The sequence below is a fragment of the Canis aureus genome, chromosome 9 (genome assembly GCF_053574225.1).
Source record: "Canis aureus isolate CA01 chromosome 9, VMU_Caureus_v.1.0, whole genome shotgun sequence".
NCBI lineage: Eukaryota > Metazoa > Chordata > Mammalia > Carnivora > Canidae > Canis > Canis aureus.
Genome location: NC_135619.1, coordinates 13,789,706 through 13,803,924, shown reverse-complemented (window position 1 = coordinate 13,803,924; position 14,219 = coordinate 13,789,706). Strand labels below are relative to the sequence as shown.

General features: G+C 39.1%; 1 long non-coding RNA gene across 2 annotated transcripts in view; it reads left to right on the top strand.

The window, feature by feature from the left end:
• LOC144320414 (uncharacterized) overlaps positions 1 to 12,204 on the top strand; it is a 31,101-nt gene extending 18,897 nt beyond the window's left edge. The window contains exon 3 of one of the 2 annotated variants that reach the window (XR_013385954.1): positions 11,272 to 12,204. This is a non-coding gene — a long non-coding RNA (uncharacterized LOC144320414). Of the gene's footprint in view, positions 1 to 8,893; positions 10,377 to 11,271 lie in introns of those variants that run through there. The other variant, XR_013385953.1, reaches the window with a different exon arrangement.
• The last annotated feature ends 2,015 nt before the right edge of the window (positions 12,205 to 14,219 follow it).

The following is a 14,219-nucleotide window of genomic DNA, read 5'->3' as shown; positions in this document are numbered from 1 at the left end:
TTAACTGACTGAGCCACCCAAGCATCCATGATGGATATTTTTTTAATTTCATTTTTTTCAGTAATCTCTATGCAGTGTGGGGCTCGAATTCACACTGACTCCTCAAGATCAAGAGTCACAGGCTGTTTCAAATTAACCAGCCAGGAGCCCCTTTGATGGAATTTTTGGACGTGCAACTCAATAGATCTATTCTGACCCACAGGTAGCATGTGGGAATGAAAATTGATAGGCTTTGAATCTGAAAGGTATGGGTTCAAATTCTGTCTTAGCCCTTTACTGTTTGTGTGATGTTAGCAAAAGTTTGGCTTTCTGAGCCCTAGCTTTCCCTGCAGTGTGGACTCTACATGGCTCAATTTCACATTGAAAGAAACAAGGTCCAGCAGCCAAAATTCTTTCAAGAGGAATTCCCATCCTTACTTGTTTCTTATTTTTTCAAAGAACATAAAAGAGATCAAATTTGTAACCCACAACAATATTTAAAACCTTCCATTTTCTACTTTCTTATTCTGCCAAAGCTGCTCCAAAGCCTATTCTTCAAACCTCTGCAAATCCCCTCCTCATCCCTAGTCTGCCTGCTGGGTGGTTTATAGCTACCTTCTTTCTCCCTCTCCAACCCCATTTATTTATTTATTTATTTATTTATTTATTTATTTATTTATTTATGATAGTCAGAGAGAGAGAGAGAGAGAGGCAGAGACACAGGCAGAGGTAGAAGCAGGCTCCATGCACCGGGAACCCGACGTGGGATTCGATCCCGAGTCTCCAGGATCGTGCCCTGGGCCAAAGGCAGGCGCTAAACCGCTGCACCATCCAGGGATCCCCCACACCTTTTAGTTCTTTATTATGTATATTATGTAAAATTCATGTTCTCCCCAATTTGCTCTTAACTTGCATTCTCCATAACAAAGGAGGTTCTACCCTGCTTCTCCACCAATCTGGACAAATGAGGAATCTCCCTCTCTTCTCTTAATCCTGGGTCACAAAACTCTAAGAACTAGAGTGGAAAAGGAGCACCTGGGTGGCTCAGTCAATTAAATGGCTGCCTTTGGCTCAGGTCATGATCCCAGGGTTCTGGAATCCAGCCCCACATCGGGCTCCCTGCTCAGCAGAGAACCTGCTTCTGCCTCTTCTTCTAATGTTCCCCCTGCTTGTGCTTGTTCCCTCTCTCTAATAAATAAATAAAATCTTAAAAAAAAAGAATAGAGGGGAGAAAAATTTTCCTAGAAGTTGAGAAGAAACTGGGGCACGTGGAGCTCAGTCAGTTAAGGGTCCAACTCTTGATTTCAGCTCAGGTCTTGATCTCAGGGTCATGAGTTCAAGCCCTGCCTTGGACTTCATGCTGGGTGTGGAGCCTACATTAAAAACAAAAAACAAACAAAAACTGGGAAGGACAAAATTCTCTCTAGAGAGCAAGGAGGGAAGAACACTCCTAGTAATAAATCTTGTCTGTATCAGTCTCCAGGAGTTGTAAAGATTAAACGACCTAAAGTATAGTACCAGACATGTAAAAGAACTTCTGCACAAGTATGACCCTTTCCTCATTGCCAAATTCTTAATCCTAGCTATTCATTTGAACGGGTTCAGAATGAGCCTCCTCAAAAAGTGCTGCTTTGGCATGTGGATTACTTTGAATTGAAGTCAACTTGGGCCCAAAAGACTCAGGAAGACCTTTTTCCTGCTTTTTTTTTTAAAAAAAAAGATTTTATTTTTTTATTCATAGACACAGAGAGAGGGGCAGAGACACAGACAGAGGGAGAAGCAGGCTCCACGCAGGGAGCCCGATGTGGGACTCAATCCCGGGTCTCCAGGATCACACCCCAGGCTGCAGGCGGCGCCAAACCGCTGCGCCACCGGGGCTGCCCACCTCTTTCCCTCTTAAATGACTAAAAGATTGTAGATAGGGCACCTGGTCCAGGAAGGGAACTATCAGCAGAGATAACTACATAGTATATGGGCTAGATATAGTAAAATGGGGGGAAGTTCAAAACCTAGAGATCAAATTCCTCTCTGAGCCCCATTGTCTCCATTAGTGCATGCCAAAACATTTGTTTACCAAACATTTATCCTTCCCATTTTCCTATACATTGTCTGCCTTCCCTTTAAAGTCTCAAACCCTTATGTCCTCCCTAGTGCAGGATGGCATATAAACCTCAACTATCTGACTACTTCTGAGTGTAATATTCAAATGGGTCTCCCCTATACATGTAATTAGTTTTTCTCCTGTTAATCTGTCTTTTATCAATTTATCAACTAAACTACCTCTTGTAGTAGAGGAAAAAACTGTCCTTCCCTTCACATTCAATGAACATTTATTAAAAGCCTGTCTTGGGGGTGCCTGGGTGGCTCAGTCTCTTAAGTGTCTGCCTTTGGCTCAGGTCATGATCCCAGGGCCCTGGGATTGAGCCCTGCATCTGGTTCCCTGCTCAGTGGGGAGCCTGCTTCTCCCTCTCCCTCTGCCGCTCCCCCTCCTTGTGCTCTCTCACTCTCTCTATATATATATCAAATAAATAAATATTTTTTTTAAAAAAGCCTGTCTTGGGTGCTACAGGAGATATAAAGTGAATAAAGGATGATCTTTTAAGTGGAAAGTAAGAAATCAAGCCTGGAGATGGGAAGACCGGTTTGAAGACAGTAATTGGTCAAGCAAACTTGCCAGGGACTTGATCTAGGGAATGAGAGACCCAATGATTAGAAGAGACATTGAATTAGTAGAATGGATTAAACTTAACTGAAACTCCTGGCTGGCTCAGTCGGTAGAGTTTGTGACTCTTAATTTCAGGGTCATGAGTTCAAGCCCTATGTTGGGGGTAGAGTTTACTAAAAACAAACAAACAAAACAAAACAAAACAAAACAAAAAAAAACCTTGACTGATTTGAGGTACAGAGAGGAAAAGAAGACAGAGCTGAATTTCAAGTTTATAACCTGCTTTGAGAAGGAACTGGTAAGATACATGATAATGAGCTTGAAGAACCAGCAGAACCTTCACAATAGCCTGCAATAGAACATGTTGTTCTGAGAATTATTAAGTCTATTCAACAAATTTCTACTGCCCCACTGTCCTAAGCAAGGACGACTGAATAGGACATAGAAGTTATCAAAATGAGTCTTGTGCTGACCTGATTATGTGATAGACATGCAAATTTGTATTTTAGTTTTTTCATTTTTAAGATAAGAATGGGAACATTTACCCAGCTCCTAGAAGCACTGTGCAGCCACAGGAGACATTGGAGATACTTATGAGAAGGCTCTGAGACTTTTAGTAGGTCTTCAATCCTTTTTGGATTTTGCCTCTATAGATTGTTGTTACATTAGAATAAGTTGAGTCATAAGGAATTACTAATTTTCTGTCATGTTGACCTACAAAAATGGGCAGTTTCCCATGGTTTGCTTGAACTATGCTGTGCAATGCAGAATACTTAAAAGAGGATTTTATGAAAATGGTTACATTGCTTTCCAAATCCGTTGGAGTGGCCATTGTTCCCAGAAGGCTATTTATCTAATTTTATCACTAAACTCAAAGAGAGAGATGGTTTAAGGCTTCATTTGCATTTGAACAAATATTATGATTATAACAGATGGTTTGCTATGATGAAAAAATTTTTGTCTACTTTTTTTTACATTTTTAATTATAACATTCATATTGCATTCTACAATTTACAAAGCATTTCTATCTATACTTTTTTTAAAAAGTCTTTTTAAATTTTTTATTTATTTATTCATGAGAGACACAGAGAAAGAGAGAAAGGCAGAGACAGGCAGAGGGAGAAGCAGGCTCCATGTAGGGAGCCCAATGTGGGTGGGACTCGATCCCGGGACTCCAGGATCACGCCCTGGGCTGAAGGCAGGCGCTAAACCTCTGAGCCACCCAGGGATCCCTATGCCTTTTTTTTTTTTTTTTTTGTATGAGAGAGTTGAGAGAGGAAATAGAGAGAGCCTACTCCTCGCTGAGTGCAGACTCCAAGGGAAGGCTGGATCTCAGGACTCTGAGATCATGACCTGAACTGAAACCAAGAGTCAGATGCTTAACCTACTGAGATATTCAGGCACCCCTCTATCTGTACTTTCTTACCTTACATTCACAACTGTGCTGTGAGATACACAACACCAATCAAATTATACCCTTTTTATAGATGAGGAAACAGGCTCAGAGGGAATTATTCATCTTGCAAGTTTTAAGTAGGAGTAAAACCCAGGGCTAGACCACACAGACAAATTAGAAATAATGATAAATATATATATTATATCTATGTATATACCTTACATAATGTTTTTATAAGAAGTTAGCTATTTTATGCTAAGCTGGAGATATTTGACCTTTGTATTGAATACATTGTGAAATTTAAAATTAATTTACTTTTGTATAGGACGAGGGAAAGGAGGGCAGATATTGTTCTGAAATAACTTTTTTTTTTTTTTTTTTTGGTGTTCCTATTTCCTGAAGTAACTTATTACCAGGCCTTCATTCCTTTGTAACATATTTGTTCTTCTGAATGAGAGACTAACAAAGATGCTCTCCTTGACCAAATTTTAATTAGGCTCCTCTGAACCCTCTTCTCAACTAGGCCTTGACCTTTGGGCTTCTGTGTCTGTCTCTGCAACACCCAATTTTAGCAAGGATTCTGCTAAGTCAGTATAGAGAGAATCTCCCACCCTGAGATCTGATCACCCAGGCCTGCCTTCAGCAAGAATTGTATTAAGTTGGTTTAGCCAGAATCCCTCCTTACCCCTGATATTTTTCCTCTTAGTTATTTTCCATCCACTGACCATGACTCAGCCCCCCTACCTTTAAATCCCCAGTTGATCATGCTGTATTTGTAAATGTGCCCAATTCTACACTGAGGTCTCTTTTCCTCTACTGCAGTAGTTCCTGAATAAAATCTGTTTATATTGACTAAACTACTGCCTGGCTTTAATTTCCTTTAACAAGACATTCAGGGCAGCCTCGGTGGCCCAGCAGTTTAGTGCCACCTTTGGCCTAGGGTATGATCCTGGGGACCCAGGATCGAGTCCCAGGTCAAGCTCCCTGCTTGGGGCCTGCTTCTCCCTCTGCCTGTGTCTCTGCCATTCTCAATCTCTCTCTCTCTCTCTCTCTCTCTCTCTCTCTCTGTCTCTAATGCATAAATAAATAAAATCTTAAAAAAAAACAAAAAAACAAAAAAAACCAAGACATTCAGAGTGATGGTGATTTCTGGTTTTCCTATGGTCAGTTGAAAAGTAGAAAGTGCCACAAAGAGCTTACAAGGAGTTTCCTGAATGTTTTTCAATTCAGAAGGATGAGCCCCTGAAGACTCTACAGTGTGATCATAAGGAGAAAGAAATAATCTTCACTGTCACTGTACAACCGTGGGTAAATCTCCATTCCCTTCTGACCCTCAGTTTTTTCATTTATAGAAATAAGGAAGTTTGATGGGATCAGCCGTGTTCAGTGTTCAGACTTTGGTTTCAGATTTCCAAAGAAAAATTGGAGGTTGTGGAAGACAACAGGCATGGGATTACTAATTTTTTATATTGACAAATAAGAACTTTTGAAAAACTGACATATCATGGTATCACCATAATTTCATATAGTAAAGCTAAAAAAAAGTACATTGGATATAATCTGAGAAGAGATTTCCCCCAAAAATGACAGTTGTGAAACTTGATCTGACATTTTCACTACAGACCAGAGAAAACTTTCTGGACTTGGCATGGGTGAAAATCAAGACACCAGAGGCCCTCCTATTTTCCTCTCATAGGTTTCAGAACATGCTACCCCAAAATATGGTTCTTGGGCATATTCAATATTTTAAGCTGAAAAAAACCTGAGAATCAGCAGGTACAGGAAAGACTCTCTGACCTCCTCAGTTTCCTTGAAGCAGGTCTTACGATCCTCTTGTGAGAGGCGCCCTCCCTACACTCAGAGGAAAGGAGCACCCTTGTTTCTGAAGATTAAGGGATGTTGAGAGGAATCAAAATAGGCCTTGTGAAGTTCTTACAAGTTCACTACCCTTAGCTCATACCCTCTTGTTCTGTCACAGTTTTCCATGGTTTTCTATTCTTCATCAGACCTAGTACAAATAAATCTCAGGCTTAATTGTGCTTCTTCGGGTCTTCATTTCCTTATGAAGGCTCCCATGTCATATGAAACTTACATTAAATAAATTTGACACTTTTCTTCTGTTAATCTGTCTTTGTCAGTTTAATCTTTAGGTCCAGTCAAGGACTCTAAGAGGGTTGAGGAAAAGCTTTTCCTCCTCTACACTTTCTATTTCTTTATTACTAGGAGTCTAATGTATCCTGGCTAGATCTTTGAAAATAATACCATGAGCTGATCATCAATGAACAGATTAGGGTATTTTTGTCCAAAGCATTTCAACAACATCCAAGCATTGAGAAGTGCCAGCTTCAGAATTAGTATTAGGGACATCCTTAAGGAAGTCTAGGGCTTGTATATCCCAAGACTTCTACCATTCTCTGTGATTCAAACTCTGGAGTTTGCTATTATTTTTTCAAAAGAGTCCAGGCATAGGAATAAATGTGTGCATGTGTGTGTGTGTGTGTGTGTGCACGTGCGTGTAGTCTGGCATGAAAATAAAGTTTCTGTCGGGTGAAAAAACCACTTATTGGATTAATTTCTGCTTCCTCTCTCAGGAAACAAGAAATCTAAACCAGCCTCTATTTTAATACAGATCAGAATCTGCTTAGAAGCAAAAATCCTGCTGAGTCAGAGGCAAAAATTTAGGAAATAATTTGAATGTCACTCTCTTTAACTTGTTAGTACTGTTCTTTAACTTAAGTTTTTGCTTTTAAAATTATTTTTAGGGGGATCTCTGGGTAGCTTAATGGTTTAGTGGCTGCCTTCGGCCCAGGGCATGAGCCTGGAGTCCTGGGATCGAGTCCCGCATTGGGCTCCCTGCATGGAACCTGCTTCTCCCTCTGGTTGTGTCTCTGCCTCTCTGTGTCTCTCATAAATAAAGTCTTTAAAAAAATAAAAATGATGTTTGTAATTATGTGTTTATTGAAGAATATTTTGAAAAGCATAAAATAAAATAAAAATAACTTAGAATCCCATTACCTAGAAGAAACACCCATAAATATTTTAGAGGATATTCCTCCTCTATGAATATGCATATACTTTTAAAGTTTGGGATCAGACTTTATCTACTATTTTTAGTGCTCTGTTTATGCTTATAACATTTTGTGAGAAAAATGAGTTTTCGTAATCATTAGCATAAGTGTATCCTATGAATATACTTAAATCATTCTCTTGGTTTTCATTGTTTCAGTTTTTCAATATTATATAAAAAGGTGTTCTGAACATTCCTGTTCATCTTTATTTATGCACCTATTTCTTTCCCTAGAATGAATGCCACTGGAAAAATAATGGATAGAGGATATGTATACTTAAACAAATTTTGATACAAATTGCTCAGCAAAAAGGGCATTCCCACAAATAATGTTAAAAAGTTCCCATTTGTGGGCGCCTGGCTAGCTTAGTCAGAAGATCATGGGATTCAATTTTAGGGTCTTGGGTTTGAGCCCAAAGTTGGCAGTAAATATTACTAAAATAAATAAATTTATTTTTTTAAAAAAACCTTATTTCATTGCATTTAGTCAGTGCTGAGTATTTTCATTATTCTAAATCTTGAGTAATTTGATGGCAGAACAATAGTATATCATTGTTTTCACTTGCATTTCTTTCATTAATAGTAGATTTAAACATTTTTTCATGTTTGCAGGTCACTTCAATTTGCTTGTTCTTTACCTTTAACATGTTTTTGTGTAAGGAAGTTTTACAAAGCTATTATTTTGTCTCTTTTTTTTGCCTTTATTGTTCTTTGTCTTTTTTTTTTTTTTTTTTTTGCTTAGGAAAACTTTACCTGGCATCAGATTCATATTCATCTATAATTTCTTCTAACTACACATATGATTTCTGTTTTTGAACAGTGTCTAGAATTTCCCTTATAAGGATAAATAAAGTGGGAAAACTGCTTTAACCTAACGTTAGTGTTTCTTCAATCAGTATGATATTGGTTACTGGTCTAAAATTCCTTGGGACACCAGAGTGGTCAGTAAGTTAGGCCTCTGCCTTCAGCTCAGGTCGTGATCCTGGGATCAAGCGCCTCATCGGACTCCCTGCTCAGTGGCCACTCTGCTTCTCCCTCTCTCTGCTCCTCCCCTTGCTTGTGCTCTCTCTCTCTCAAATAAATAAAATAAAATAAAAAAGAAATCCCTTAACTACTAAATTATTACTATCTTATATATTCATAGTTTCTCTTCATAAATATTGAGATCAGTTTGATATTATTTTGTATTGCAGAGACAGAACTTACTCAAAATGTAGATCAAATAAACATTAAAAAGATACCTTGCGGGTTGCCTGGATGGCATAGTCTGTGAAGCGTCCAACTCTTGGTTTCAGCTTGGGTTGTGATCTAATGGTGGTGAGATCAAGCCCGAAGCTGGGCTCTGCACTCAGTGCAGAGTCTGCTTGAGATTTTCTCTTCCTTTCCCTCTGCCTATCCGGCTTGTGTTCTCTGTCTAAAATGGGTGAATAAATCTTAAAAAAACAAAAACCAAAAATCCCCTTGGATGTGCTATTTTATTTTTTTAAGTTTATTTATTTATTTGACAGAGAGCACAAGCAGGGGGAACAGGAAAGGGAGAGAGAGAAGCAGGCAACCCACTGGGCAGGGAGTATAACTCAGGGCTTGATCCCAGGACCCTGGGACCACGACCCAAGCCGAAGGCAGACCCTTAACTGACTAAGTCACCCAGGTGCCCTTATGTCTATGCTATTTTAATTCAAGATGTTATTTTAATAGCCTCCATAAAATGTAAAATATACATATAATTTATTAATTGGTTTTCTTTTAAAATCTTTTTTTTTTTAATTTTATTTATTTATGATAGTCACACAGAGAGAGAGAGAGGCAGAGACACAGGCAGAGGGAGAAGCAGGCTCCATGCACCGGGAGCCCGACGTGGGATTCGATCCCGGGACTCCAGGATCGCGCCCTGGTGCCAAAGGCAGGCGCCAAACCGCTGCGCTACCCAGGGATCCCTATTAATTGGTTTTCTTATTCATGTTGTTACTATTATTCTTATTACTAAAATTCTTAGTATATTTACAGCCTATTTGATATTCACCAACTAGTTCATCTTCATTTTTTTCTGGGTTAAGTATTATGTTCAAGTTTCAAGAAAGTCTAAAAACATATTAATATTGAAATGTGTAATATTCCTAATTATCATTGCTGGGTTCTTAAATATGGCAAATTTCTGATAACATAGAAAAATGAAATAAAAAAGTGAGAGAAACTTTGTCAAATATCATGCAGTTTCAGTAATAACTATTTTAGTCATGATCATTTTCACAGAGCAATTGATTTTCAGCCAGAGGGTTCCTTCACTGTTCCAGACTGCAAACATGTATTAAATAGGATCTCAAGTTCAATTCTCAGATGGGGCTTGCTTAGCAACCTCCCAAGCAATATTAATTGAAAATGAATGTGAAGAATGTCCACGTCTCTCAGGTTACTTCTGATGTTTCTTTCCAGACTGTACTTGGCTTTCTACTTCTACCTTTATTCTATTTTTCCAAGTTTTGTCTTTTAGCTTTTCAACAATTAATTTCTGTGCACTTCTTTTCCTTGTTAAGTCCCTCCAGATTTGGTGAGATCATAAGGATTCCTGCTTCAAAGATGATTATAAAGCAGAACTAGTGCTATGCAGGCTAATGGTTGCACAAAACAATTCTGAGTATCAAGGTCACAGACAAAGGGCACTACTCCAAACGGAGAAGTAAACAGAGTGTGCTTGGCACAGACTGTTACTGAACGCTGGTCTTTGCTTCAGGCAAATGCCTTCACCTGCATTTCATTCTTGCTCTTGGTCAGAGTCAATGAAAATCTGCTAATTTGATACAAATAATTAAGGTGGTCTCTAGACCTCACTTGAAGTATAATTTCTTCCAATGGTATTAAGATTTCAAAATACTAAAGAACTGGGATTTTCAGTTGTCCCATCTAAGTACTAACCAGACCCGCCTCTGCTTAGCTTCTGGTGCTATAGCCCTAGATAGGGTTTTTTCATTCTTGTCTAGCACAATCTGTCACAATGGGTCCCACAGAAAGGATCACTAAGTGAATATTCAACCTTACCTTTCAATGCTAACCAAATAGAAACATACTAGAAAATATGAGAATATTTACTCTATCACTTTTCTTAGGTTGCTGCCCCTGAGCCAGGGTGGTGCTTCTCAAGTGTAGGGTACGGAAAGTCATCTGAGGTGCTTATTAAACTGTAGCCTCCTGGGCCCCAAATCCAGAGATTATGATTTGGCAGTTTTCAAATGAAGGACTCTGAATTTACCAAGTATCTTTTTTTTTTTTAATTTTATTTACTTATGATAGTCATACAGAGAGAGAGGCAGAGACATAGGCAGAGGGAGAAGCAGGCTCCATGCACCGGGAGCCCGATGTGGGATTTGATCCCTCGTCTCGAGGATCGTGCCCTGAGCCAAAGGCAGGCGCCAAACCGCTGCGCCACCCAGGGATACCTACCAAGTATCTTAAACCAATTCTGATGCAAGTGATCAGAAACACTAGTTTGGGGCTTTTACTATTGAGAAAGCTAACCACCCTTATATTTTTTTTATTATTGGCCAATTAGCCAATTTTTAAATTTAGTTTCTCCATTTTCAAAACTGACAAGTAAAACCTGACCCATCTGATTCGTTGGGGCTAGGTAGACATGATTTATATCGACAATTGAACATGATTATATTGGCATTTATCCCACAAGAGAGACACCAATAGGCTGAACAAAAAGAACTGCCTATTTTAAATGAATGAATAATTAAAAAAACAATAACATGCAAATAAGAAACCAAAATCAAACCAACTAGAGAATGGAGAAATGCCCAAAAGGAGGGAGGGTAACCCTCCTATAAGTAAACCAAAATCATCTCTGTACTAGAAGAGTTCTCAGTCCTAACCCTCAATATCCTCATACAGCAGAAAACTGTCACAGACTGCACCTCCTTATGAGGCAAATTTTTCTCTGGTGTGTGGGCCCGCCCTGCCTACTTGGGTGTGTTAAGCCTGATAATTTCTGAAGGAAAAATGTAAGCAAGTGCACTCTACCAACATCAGAGACTAGTCCTAATAAGAATAAATAAAACACACTTACTTTAATTATTAAATTCTGCTAGAAAGAATCTACTCTAAGGGAAAATATAAAATATTTTTAAATTAACAAAACATTTTAACTTTTGGTTATTTCTATAGGGGAGAAGAGAGGAGGATGCAACCAGAGAGAAGCACACAGGCAGGTTTCTACATTACAGGCAATGTTTTATTTCTTAAGTTGGAAGTGGATGCTAAGCTGTTCATTTTATTATTAATCTTTATGTTGTTCATATATGCTTTATACAAGTTTTATATTTGATATAAATCACCCTAAATTTATTTTTAGTTTTTACTTATTTATTAAGATTTTTTTAAATCTAAATTCAGTTAGCCAACATGTAGTACATCATGAGTTTCAGAGGTAGAGTCCAGTAAACATTTTATTTTTTTATGTAATCTCTACACTCAATATGGGGCTTGAACTGGCAACCTCAAGATCAAGAGTCACATGTTCTACTGACTGAGCCAGCCGGGTGCCCCTAATCACCTTTAATTTTTTAAAAATATTTTATTTATTTATTCACTCATGAGAGAGAGAGAGAGGGAGAGAAAGAGGCAGAGACACAGGCAGAGGGAGAAGCAGGCTCCATGCAGTGAGCTTGATTTGGGACTCGACCAGGGTCTCCAGGATCACATCCTGGGCGGAAGGTGGCGCTAAACTGCTGAGCCACCTGGGCTGCCCTCACCTTTAATTTTTAAACATTTTTTTAAAGATTTTATTTATTCATGAGAGACAGAGAGATGCAGAGACACAGGCAGAGCGATAAGCAGGCTCCATGCAAGGAGCCTGATGTGGGACTCGATTCCGGGTCTCCAGGAGCCGAAGGCAGCACTAAACCGCTGAGCCACCTGGGATGCCCAATTTTTAAACATTTTATACTGAAAAGCTATATTTTTAACACTTCAGTGTTATTTATAACAGCATAAATTGGTTCAACCATATTCTGAATGGAATATTGTTCAGTTATTTAAAATGGTTGTGTAGGGATCCCTGGGTGGTGCAGCGGTTTGGCGCCTGCCTTTGGCCCAGGGCACGATCCTGGAGACCCGGGATCGATTCCCACGTCGGGCTCCCGGTGCATGGAGCCTGCTTCTCCCTCTGCCTGTGTCTCTGCCTCTCTTTCTCTCTCTGTGACTATCATAAAAAAAAAAAAAAAAAAAATGGTTGTGTAGCACTATGGGGAAAAAAACCCCTTATGATAAGTTACCAAAAAATTATGTGACAAAATCCTGTCACTGGAAGACTACAACCATGTAAAACAGTTCAAACAGTAAGACAGTATGCTACTATGATATTGTGATCATTTTTAGCAAAAGGGAGTATGAGTGTGTTCCCCTTGCTTTGTTTCTCTAATGTTCTTTAGTGTGGTTATGTTGTTATTAATAATTAAACTTTTTATTACAAAAAGAAAAAGATTTCTCCAGAAAGCATTATTTGTTTCTACTGTAAAGTAATGTAATATGACCAGAAATCATACTGGCTTCTAAGGTTTTATAGAGGAGAAAGTTTTCATGTAAAACAATAAAACTAAGAAAACAAAATCCTTCCCTCAGGTGTTTCTCAGGAGCTTCTCAGCCACTGTACCTCAGAGAACAAATGCCTTATGCTAAGATTCAATGGTCTGCCAAGAACTGAGTTTCCCTCCTTTTGGATCCTGTCATTGGCCAGCCTGCCTTTCCATCACCAACGACCTCTAGTATCTTGGTCACACACACCTCACAGCAAGAAGCTGACTAATCCTAATGCTGGGGTGGCTTATTAGGCAACCTTTTACACAGTGCCCATTGCTACTCATTGCACAATATATTTGCCTGGGAATGATAAACACCATGGTTTACATTTGACTCCAGTCACCCTGTCAATGCCAGCAGCTTAAATGTGTAAACATCACCCAGTGCCTTTAGAAAGACGCTGACATTATGTTCCAAGCTCCTTGGTGTTATGTAACATGAGAGAAGGGGGGCGGGGAGCCTATGAGTAAGAAGTCAGAAGCAAATGAGGATATCAATCACTCTCTGCTCTATTTCAGAAAGAAATGAAAAGCTGCCCACTTACTCATTATAGCTCCAAATAAACTTACTCTTTTTTTTTTTTTTTAAGATTTTATTTATTTATTTTACAGAGAGAAAGAGAGAGAACATGCACAGCAGGGGGAGGAGCAGGCAGAAGGAGAGAGAAGCAGGTTCCCTGATGAGCAGGGAGCCAGATTCTGGGCTCAATCCTAGGACCCTGGGATCATGACCACCAGAGCTGAAGGCGGAGGCTTAACTGTCTGAGCCACCCAGGAACCCCCAAAAAACTTATTCTTAGGATTTAGAATTTAAAAACTAGAACAAGCAAACAAATCAACACCACTCTAAATATATTTGTATTAATCCCTCAATAAGAAATAAGCACATCACTGGGCAAGAACATTGTTTCAGTGACTAAAATAGGTCAATGGGGAAAAGCAATTGTTCTATTATTAAAAATTCTGTTATAATTTCATCAATGTTATAATACAGAATGTGTTTGACTGAAGAAACCACTATGAAAAGAAGGTTCTATGTTTTGTTTATTGAGACTGCAAGTTGCCTATTTTTAAAAAACCCTGCAGCCATGCCCAGGTTAAGGGGAAAGAGGGGGGAAAAAAAAACAACACAATCCTAAAGGAGAAGAGAATAAGGATTTCAATTGTGATTTGTTCTTAGAATATTCTCTTGCCTAGGTTGTAAATCTGTTGGAATATATAACATATATAGTTTGGTCCATTTTCTGAAGCTAGAGTAGTTATTTTTAGAGTTTTCCATCTCCCCCGTGTATGCAGTGTGACAGTAACGCTAATATAAAAGCCATGTGCAAATTTTATTTGTGGATAAGATTCCAGACCACTAATGAAAGGATACAGGGGGGCAGCCCTGGTGGCGCAGCGGTTTAGTGCCGCCTGGAGCCCGGGGTGTGATCCTGGAGACCTGGGATCGAGTCCCACATCGGGCTCCCTGCATGGGGCCTGCTTCTCCCTCTGCCTGTGTCTCTGCCTCTCTCTCTCTCTCTCTCTCTCTCTCTC